Source organism: Mandrillus leucophaeus, unplaced genomic scaffold (assembly GCF_000951045.1).
Source record: "Mandrillus leucophaeus isolate KB7577 unplaced genomic scaffold, Mleu.le_1.0 Scaffold38, whole genome shotgun sequence".
Taxonomy (NCBI): Eukaryota; Metazoa; Chordata; class Mammalia; order Primates; family Cercopithecidae; genus Mandrillus; species Mandrillus leucophaeus.
In genome coordinates, this window is record NW_012104031.1 from 3,264,964 (window position 1) to 3,274,638 (window position 9,675).

The following is a 9,675-nucleotide window of genomic DNA, read 5'->3' on the forward strand; positions in this document are numbered from 1 at the left end:
GACAGGCAGTGTGGCTCAAGGAAAACACTCCAGGCACCAGGGTCTGGAGGGTGGAACACAGTGTTCCCACGGACCGCTATGCAGGGAACGCGGCAGATGGAACTGCACTAACTCCAGGGAAACATTTGGTTCCTTGTCTCACACCAACTCACTGGAGAGGATGGTAAGGAAGTCCTGAGAATAGACAAACAAACGAGAAGGTCAGGGAAAGGCAAGGAAGCCAAGCCAGGAAGCTGAGCAGAAATTTCCTCAGATTCTTCCAGAGGCCCTGAGCAGGTGGTGACAAAATGCCAGCACCGGAAGGAACTTTCTAGAACACTAAATCCAATTCCCTTATTTTACAGATCAGGAAATAGGTCCCTAGGGAAGTCAGCACTGTGCAGTGGAAAAAGAGTGTAGAGTCAGGGAGATGTGAACTCCATAGCTGTGTGATTTGGTGCAAGTTTCTTAACCTCTCTGATCCTCAGGTTTGTCTTTTGTAAAATGGGGACCCTGTCATCTCCACAGTCACGCCGTGAGAAGGGAGTGAGGTACTCAGCACAGAGCAGAGGCTCAATAAATGCCAGCTTCCAATGCTCAAAGTCACATAGAGGTTAATGGCAGAGCTAGAACTAGAATCCAACGTCCCAACTTTCCACACTCCTTACTCCAGTTACAGAAAAGAGTCAAAGAAAAGACATGCCTGTGATGTGCCACTGGGGGTGGGGTAGGGAGAGGGCAATGCGATGTTAGAAGGGATTTTCTCATGACCGAAGCATGGGAATGCATTACCAAGGGTTCCATTTTGGGAGCTTATTTAAGTGTGTGCCTGAGATGGATTAAAGGCTGGGAATGAACTAAATGTCATCTTGATGACCTGTTCAGCCCACAGATGGTAGAATTCAATTTACCAGAGGCAGGGCTGGCTATGCCACTCCCTAAACTCCCCCAAAGAAAGGAAATGAATATGCATTCTTTCACTCAACTAACATTTATTGAGCACACAATATGACTGGAGAACAAGGTTTTCTTATTATCATTCTTGCCTATGAGGAAACAAAGGTACCAAGATATTAAAGGAAGGTTCCATGCAGCTAGCAAGTGGCGGAGCCAGAATTCAATGCTATCTTAGTCTGCTCTTTGCCCAATGCCATATTGCATCTCCTGTCTTCTGATAGACTGAAAGGGGTAAAACTGTGCTAAGGCTGAACTTCCTCAGAATAGTGTGCACGGTGTGCATAGACAGAAGTGTCTTAGAAGAACTCCCCAGCTTGCCCCTTCCTGGGGGTAGAAGTAGCTCCTGGAAACTGCCTTGGGATCTTGTTTCTGGAGCTGCTCTGGGAAGGAATCTGCCTAGGATCTCCTGGCTCCCTCACCAAGGCCAGATCTATCCACTGGACAGAGCTTCCCGGGTCCCTCCCAGAATATCTTCACAGCCCAGAGCTCCACTGCGTTTCCCATATTCACAGTCCTCTTATGAGAACTGAGAAGTAGGCAAACAAAAAAATTCAGAGCCTGAGAGGCAGATGCAGTCCCTGTCTAATGGTGGAGACACAATCCCTGACCTCAGGGAGCCCCCATTCTTTAGAAGAGATGCAGCCCTACTCCGCCAGAGAGCTCCCAGGATAATAGAGTGATTGAAGAAACATTACTTCTGCTCTCAGGAAGCTCCCAGTCTGATGGAGGAGACAAGGACAAAAGGATGTAAATTAGTAACAGAGCTAGGCATGGTGGCTCATGCCTATAATCCCATCACTTTGGGAGGCTGAGGTGGGAGGACTGCTTGAGCCCAGGAGTTTGAGACCAGCCTGGGCAACATAGGGTGACTCCACCTCTACAAAAAACAAAAAAATTAGCTGGGCATGATGGCGTGCACCTGTAGTCCCAGTTACTCCAGAGGCTGAGGAAGGAGGATCGCATGAACCCAGGAGGTTTAGGCTGTAGTGAGACATGACTGCACCACTGCACTCCAGCCTAAGCAACAGAATGAGGCCCTGTTTCATAAAAATAATAGAACTAATGCTTATTGAGTGCAAGGCACTTTATAAATATGAAATCATTCAATCTGTACAACAACCCTGTGAGACACATCCCATTCTTATCCTTATTAAACAGATGAAGAAATGGAGGTTGCTATGGTCTGAATGTGTCCCCCAAAGTTCATGTATTGGAAACTTAATCTGCAATGCAACAATATTGAGAGATGGGCCCTAATAAGAGATGATTGGGTTTTGAGAGCTCTGTCTTCATGAATAGATTAATGTCATTATCTTGGGAGTGGGTTAATTATCATGAGAATGGGTTGTTATAAAAACAATTTGGCCCTCCTCTTGCTCTTGCCCTCTCTTGCCCTTCCACCTTTCACCAGCACAAAGGCCCTTGCAAGATACTAGTGCTATGCTTCTGGACTTTCCAGCCTCCAGAATGATAAGCCAAATAAATTTCTGTCTGTTGTAAACTACCCAGTCTGTGGTATTCTGTTATAGCAGCATAAAGACGAAGACAGAGGCACCAAGAGGTAAAATGACTTACATAAGATTACAAAGCTATCAAGTGATAATTCCAGGATTTAAAATCCAGGCAGTCTGGTTCAAAGATCTCTTAAGTAAAAGAGAAAGATAAAGTGAGCCACTGAGCAGTTCTGGAGACTCTGGGGATCCCCTGGCTACTGGTGGACTCCAGGTGGGCCAGCGACAGTTGTTTTGGTCTGAGAAGGCTGCCTGAGGATAACAGAAGAATAGTGTTGCAGGTCTTGCAACATCTGGACCTGGATCCACATCTTTCTGGATAAGGGCCCAGAAAGCCCTGGATTACAAAGCAGGCTTGCTGAGATCAGGATGGGGGAGCCAGAAGTAAAAGCAGTGAGGATGAGACCCTTAGAGGAAGAAGGCCTTATGAGGTGTTTGGATCAAGCACCCAGGGAAAGTCAGTGACCCTGCCGAGGAAAGAACTCACTGGGGACATAGGAAGCTCACAACAGAAGAACAAGAGTGAGGAAGGACATAAGAGAACACCCAATGGTAGAGTTTCCATGGGGAAGGCTCTTGAGCATCAAGCCTAGGGGTGAGATTGTGGACAGGGAGTTGGCGAGAAGGCAGGCAGCATCAGCAATACATCCTTCACCCCTCATACCCAACAGGGTACTCAGCACAGCTCTCTGTGGGTGCCCATCTTGATTGCTGTAACTAGTTGCCTGTGGAATAACACACTGATCATGAACTGGGCTTTGACATGAGACAGACCTGGGTTTTTGCTCCTAGGTTTACAACCTACCAGCTGCCTCTCTGAGCTCTGGGGGCTCATCTGCAAAACAGTGATCACTGTAATTACCTTATGGCATTATTGTGAGGATTAAATGTGGCATGGTTTATGTAGCACTTAACTCAGGGCTTTATTTTTACCTAGTTTAGTAAGTAATAACCCATGGGCTATATCGAATTTTAATTTCCAAATATTTGGGGATTTTCCAGAAATTTCCATTATTGATTTCTAATTTAATTCCATTGTGATTACAGCACATACTCTTTATTATCAGTATTTTAAATTTTATTGAGAATTATTTTATAGCCCAGTGTATGATCTTGGCAAATGTTTTATGTGTCCTTGAAAAAAATGAGTATTCAGTTATTGTTGAGTGGAATAGCCTATGAACATCAACTGGTTAAATTGATAGATTAAGTTTTCTATTTCCATAACAACTTCATCTACTTGTTCTATGAATTACTAAGAGAGGAGCACTGACATCTCTAACTAAAATTTTGGATTTGTCTATTTCTCCTTTCAGTTTTGCTTTTGGACTTTGAAGGTCTGTTGTGAGGTACGTTTAATGAAGGATTAATATGTCTTACTGATAAACTGATCCCTTTTATCATTATGGAATGTGTCTCTTTAATCCTGACAATATTCCTTCTTCTGAAATATACTTTTTCTGATATTAATATAGGCACTCCAGGTTTCTTATGATTAGTTTTTGCATGGCATACACTTTTCCATCCTTGTACTCTTAGCTGTATCTTTATGTGTCAAATTAGTTTCTTGCAGACAGCCAATAGTTGGATCTTGCTTTTAAATCCACTATATGTTTAATGCAGTTATAGATATGGTTAGGTTTAAATCTACCATCTTGCTAACAGTTTTCAAATTGTCTCATCTTCTCTTTGTTCCTTTTCTTGTTCTTTTCCTGTATTCTTCTAGATCAACTGAGTATTTTTAAAACGTTCCAATTTATCTCTGATTAGTTATAACTGTTTTGTTTTTTAGTAATTGCTCTAGTGTTAATAATATGCATCTTTAATTTACCACAGTCTACCTTCAAATAATATTATACCACTTCCCATATAATGTGAGAAACTTACAACAGTATACTTCTAGTCCTCGCCTCCCATTCTTCATCCTATTGTTGTCATACATTTTATCTCTATTTATGCTGCAAACCCCACAACACATTATTATTTTTGCTTTAAGTAGGCAACTGTCTTTGAAAGATATTTTAAAATGAGGGGGAACAGTCTTTTTATATTCACCATATGTTTACCACTTCTGATGCTCTTCATTCTTTTATGTACTTTACATTCCCATCTTGTATCATTTTCCTTCGGTGTAAAAAACTTCCTCTGACATTTCTTACAGTGAAGAATGGCTGGTGATGAATTCTCCCAGCATACTGTTGTCTGAAAAAGTTATTTTGCCTTCATTCTTGAAATATATTTTCAATGGATATACAATTCCTGGTTGACAGCCTCTTCTTTTGGCACTTTAAAGATGTTGCTCCATTGTCTTCTGGCCTTCATTCTATCTGATGGGAAATCATCAGTTTTCCTATCTGTTCCTCTATACATAATGTGTCTCTTTTTCTTTGGCTGCTTTAAAATTTTTTCTGTTTATCACTGGCTTTCAGCAATTTGATGATGTGCCTTGGTGTGGTTTTCTTTGTGTTTATTCTTTTGGGACTTATTGAATTATTTAGATCTGTGAGTTTACAGTTTTTATTAGATTTGGAACCTAGAAAATTATTTCTTCTAGGCTTTTCTGCCCTTTTCTGGAACTTCAATAACACATATGTTAGCCCACTTGATATGATATTATTCCACAAGTATGAAGCTCTTTCTGTTTTGGTATTTTTCTCTGTATTTCATTTTGGGGAGTTTCTATTGCTTTGTACTCAGATTCAAGAAACTTTTCCTGCAATGTCTAATCTGCTATTGATCTAATATTGACTGAGTGTTTGTGTCCTCCAAAATTCATATGTTGAAGCCCTAACCCCCAATGTAATAGTATTTAGAGATGGGGCCTTTGGGGGATAACTGGATGATGAGGGAGGGATACTGGTCTCATGGGATTAGTGTCCTTATAAGAGATACCATAGACCCTGAGATACCTCTCTATCTCTCTCTCTCTCTCTCTCTCTCTCCATTCACAGACCAAAGAAAGGCCAGGTAAGCATGAGGACATGAAGGTAGTCATTTGCAAACCAGGAAAAGAGCCCTCACCAAAATCTGACCATGCTGGCACCCTAATCTCAGACTTCCAGCCTCCAGAGCTGTAAGAAAATAAAAGTCTGTTGTTTAAACTACCCAGTCTTAGGTATTTTGTTACGGCAGCCTGAGCAGATTAATACATAATACTATCCAGTAAAAGTTTGATTCCTTTTTATATCTTCTAATTCTCTCTTACATTCATGTTTTTCTTTAAATCCTTGAGCATACTGAACAAATTTATAATCTCTATTTTTAATGGTCCTATCTGCTAAGTCTTTTTTTTTTTTTTTTTTTTTGATAAGGTCTCACACTATCTGGTCTGGAGTGCAGTGGCATGATCACAGCTCACCATAGCCTCGACCTCCCAGGCTCAGCCTCAGCCTCCCAAGTAGCTGGGACTACAGGCATGCACCACCATGCCTGGATAATTTTTTGATATTTTTTAATAGTGACCAGGTTTTACCATGTTGCCCAGGCTGGTCTCAAACTTCTGTACTCAAGTGATCTGCCCATCTTGGCCTCCCCAAGTGCTGGGATTACAGGTGTGAGCTACTGTGCCCAGACTCCTATCTGCTAATTCTATCACGTTCCTATCATTTCTGGGTCTATATCAATTAATTAATTTTTTTTCCTGATTATGAGTCACATTTTCCCCTGCTTCTTTGTTGTCTGCTAATTTTTTATTGGATGACTCACTGTGAATTTTACATAACTGAGTGTTAGATTTTGTTATAGTCCTTTAAAAAGTATTGGACTTTGTTTTGGAAGACAGTTAAATGAATTTGATGGTTTTGAGGCTTGTTTGAAACTTTTTGAAGGCAGATCTAGAGTAGTTTTTATTTTATTACTAAGGTGTGACCCTTTTGTGATCTCAGTTAAATGCCCCATGTCTTCAATGAGCCCTCTCACTTTGACTGGTGGAATTGAAAAAAATCCTGGCCCTATGTGAATCTAGGAATTGTTTGGGGCTTTTTTGTTTTGTGTTGTTTTGTTTTGTTTGAGATCGGGTCTCACTCTGCCACCCAGGCTGGGGGTGCAGTGGTGTAGTCACAGCTCACTGCAGCCTCAGACCTCTTGGGCTCAAGCAGTCCTCCTACCTCAGCCTCCAGAGTAGCTAGGACTACAGGCACACTCCATCATGCTCACCTAATTTTTACAAATTATTTTTTGTAGAGATAGAATCTCATCATGTTGCCCGGGCTGGTCTCTAACTCCTGGACTCAAGTGATCCTCCCCACCGTGGCCTCCCAAAGTGTTGAGATTACAAACATGAACCACCATGCCTGGCCTAGGAATTGCTGAGATGAAGAAGAGAGCAGGATTATTGGACTTGTTGAACAATTAGATGCGGAAGGATAAGAAATGAAGAGCAATTACTGGGTGGGTGGTGGCATCAGTCACCATATAAGAGGGATATTGGAATGGAGGACAGAGTGAGTGAATTCTATATCAGATAGATTTAAGTTTAGGAGTCTGCATGACATGGAAGTGGAGAAGTCTACTAGCACCTTGGATATGTGATCCAGCTCAGGGAAGAGGCAGAGGCTAGAATATAGACTTGGGAGTAATTAATACGTAACATAAATACATAATTTGGTACATAAAGTTAAGAGATGTTAACATTTACCAAGCATTTATACACATGGTAGTTAAAACTAGGTGAAAGAATGAGACTACAAAGGGAGACTGTAAAAAAGCAGACTAAAAATTAAAAATCCTTCTTAAAGGGTGGGCAGGGGTGAAGTGCGTGAAAAGAACAAAGAGGAGAGGAGAGAGGAAGCAAAGAGAGGAGGAGAAATGGTGAGAAAAGTTAGAGAAGAGCCAGGAGATGAAGGGGTCCTGGAAGCTAAGTGAGCAGAGAGTTTTAAGAGAAGCATGGTCAACATTGTCAAACGACACAGACCAATCAAGTAAAATTAAAACTGAGAAATATCCATGGGATGGTGCCCGGTGAGGGTCTCTTTGATTTTGGGAGGACCCATTTTAGTAACTTGGGAAGGTAGAAGCCAATAAGCAGACAAGCGAATGGGAAGTGAGGAAGTGGAAAGAGTAAGTGTAGACTCCTCTTTCTAGAAATTTGGTGAATAAGGGAAGGTTAGTTTTCAAGCCATAGCTGAGAAGGCTCCAAGGAAAAGAGAAGGAATTTATTTTATTTTATTTTTTTATTTTTATGGGAGAGACTTCAGCATGTTTATGGGCTCTAAGGAAAGCCCAGCAGACAGAAACAATGGAATGAAGTCCTCAGAAGAGATAAAAGTAATGGGATCAACAGCACTGGCAGAATGTCTCCAAGTCTCTACAGTTAATAGGTGGCAAAGTTACTTATGATTGGTGGGGAAGACACGATTCATCACCACACTTTAAAAATAGAAAAATGAAGCCCACAGTGGGAAGAGAATTGCCTCAAACCATACAGCCTGGGACTTCATAGAAGAGATCTGACCCCACCCCTGGCCACATGACTTTCTATCCCAGAAGGCTCCCTCTGTGTCAGTGTAGAGCCCTGGCCACCCCTGCAGAAACCTAGGAAATGTTGGATGTCTGAGTCCCAGAGAGGAGAATGTAGGGAGGGTCATAGGGCACATTCTGGGAAGGGGTGGCTGTCCGGAGAGGGACTGGGGAGGAGAGGACAGAGCTGGGAGGAGAGCAAAGGCATCTCCACCCAGGCAGCAGCTGCTTGCAAATATGTTACAACTTGTCAAAGGGGCAGAAATAGATGCAGTCCAGGGAATGGAGTGGGTAGCGGCATGCTAAGGCTTCTGAACCCACAGAGAGGGCAGATTTGCGGGGGTGGGAGGGAGTAGCAGGGAAAGGGACAGCCAGGGGGGCAAATCCAGAGGTGAGTATGACAAATATATGCCAAGCAGTTCTAAGTAGGTGGAAATGGGTCCAGAGAACCATCTGGTTACCTTTCAGTGAGGTTAAACCTGGGAGCCGAAGTGAAGATGGGAAAAGGACAAAGTATCTCTAGGAAATCTACCGTCTCTGATCCTGTGAGTCTACTCTTCGGGGCTAAACCTGGTTCAGACAAAACAGTCCTCCTACCCTGATTCCATGAGCACTTCCTCCAGATGCACATGCTAAGTCAGGAAAACAAACAAACAAACAAACAAAAGGCATCCTAACCAGTCAGTCCAGCATCTTGGTTTACAGATGGGGAAACTGAGAACCAAAGAGGAGACAGGACAGCAACACGATCTGCCTTATCCAGGGCTCCTTCTACTTTCCCTCCACATCCTGATGGTATTTGTCCTAACCAGGAGCTGAAGGCCTGAAGGCCCTGTTCCCATAGGAACGTAGGATTCTTGTAAGAAATCCCCGCCCGCATTTCCAAAGGCCCCACCAGAGCCAGGACCCCAGTTCACACTGCTGAGCCCAGTGCTGGTTATTTTTAAAACCAGCTCTCTGCTTTGTCTCCACCAAACACCTCCCCTTGACCCTCACCCACTCTCCTCCAACCCAACCCCTTCCACCTCCAGGTCTGCACCTTCCCATACCCTAAAGCCAGAAATTCTTGAAGAATGATCCTGGCTCTGAGCATCAGATTCCAGGCAGGGACGGGATTTCCCAGTGGTCATCTGATGCTCAGTCCTCCATGGAAACAATGTGTGGCTGCAGAGGCCTGGTGGAGGGGGGACCCTCCCCTCCTCTTCACATCTCAATCCTGGCATCTGCCTCCAAATCTCCCCTGTCTCAATCCCTCAGGCCTCTGCCCGGCACCTCCAGCCCACTCTCTCTCTCACACCTCTCCTGTATCTTCTTTTCATCTCTTCAGCAGTACCTCTCCTGATGCCTCTCTAAACCCTTCATTCAAACTCTCCAACCCCTCACTGTCTGCCTACTTGTGACCCCAGGCCCACCGGGAAATATCTACTCACTTGCTGCTTACTACTTACACTTCCTCACCTGCTAGCCGCAGGGAGGGAGGAGGCTCCGGGATTCAGAACAGGCACCCTTCACACTTCTGACATTCATCCTCTGTACCCTTGGGCAAGTCACTTCCCTTCTCTGGGCCTCCATTTCCCCATGTGTGGAGGAAGAAGGTGGACTAGTGGATTCTAGACTGCCTTGCAGCTCTGACATTCTGTGATTCTGTGATCTGTTCTCATTCTGCTGCAAAGCTACTGCCCCACAAATAATCAGTGATGATTTGCATGTAATTTTTATGCATCTACGTCCTACTGAAATGCACATGCATTTGCCATCCACCTCCCCCACC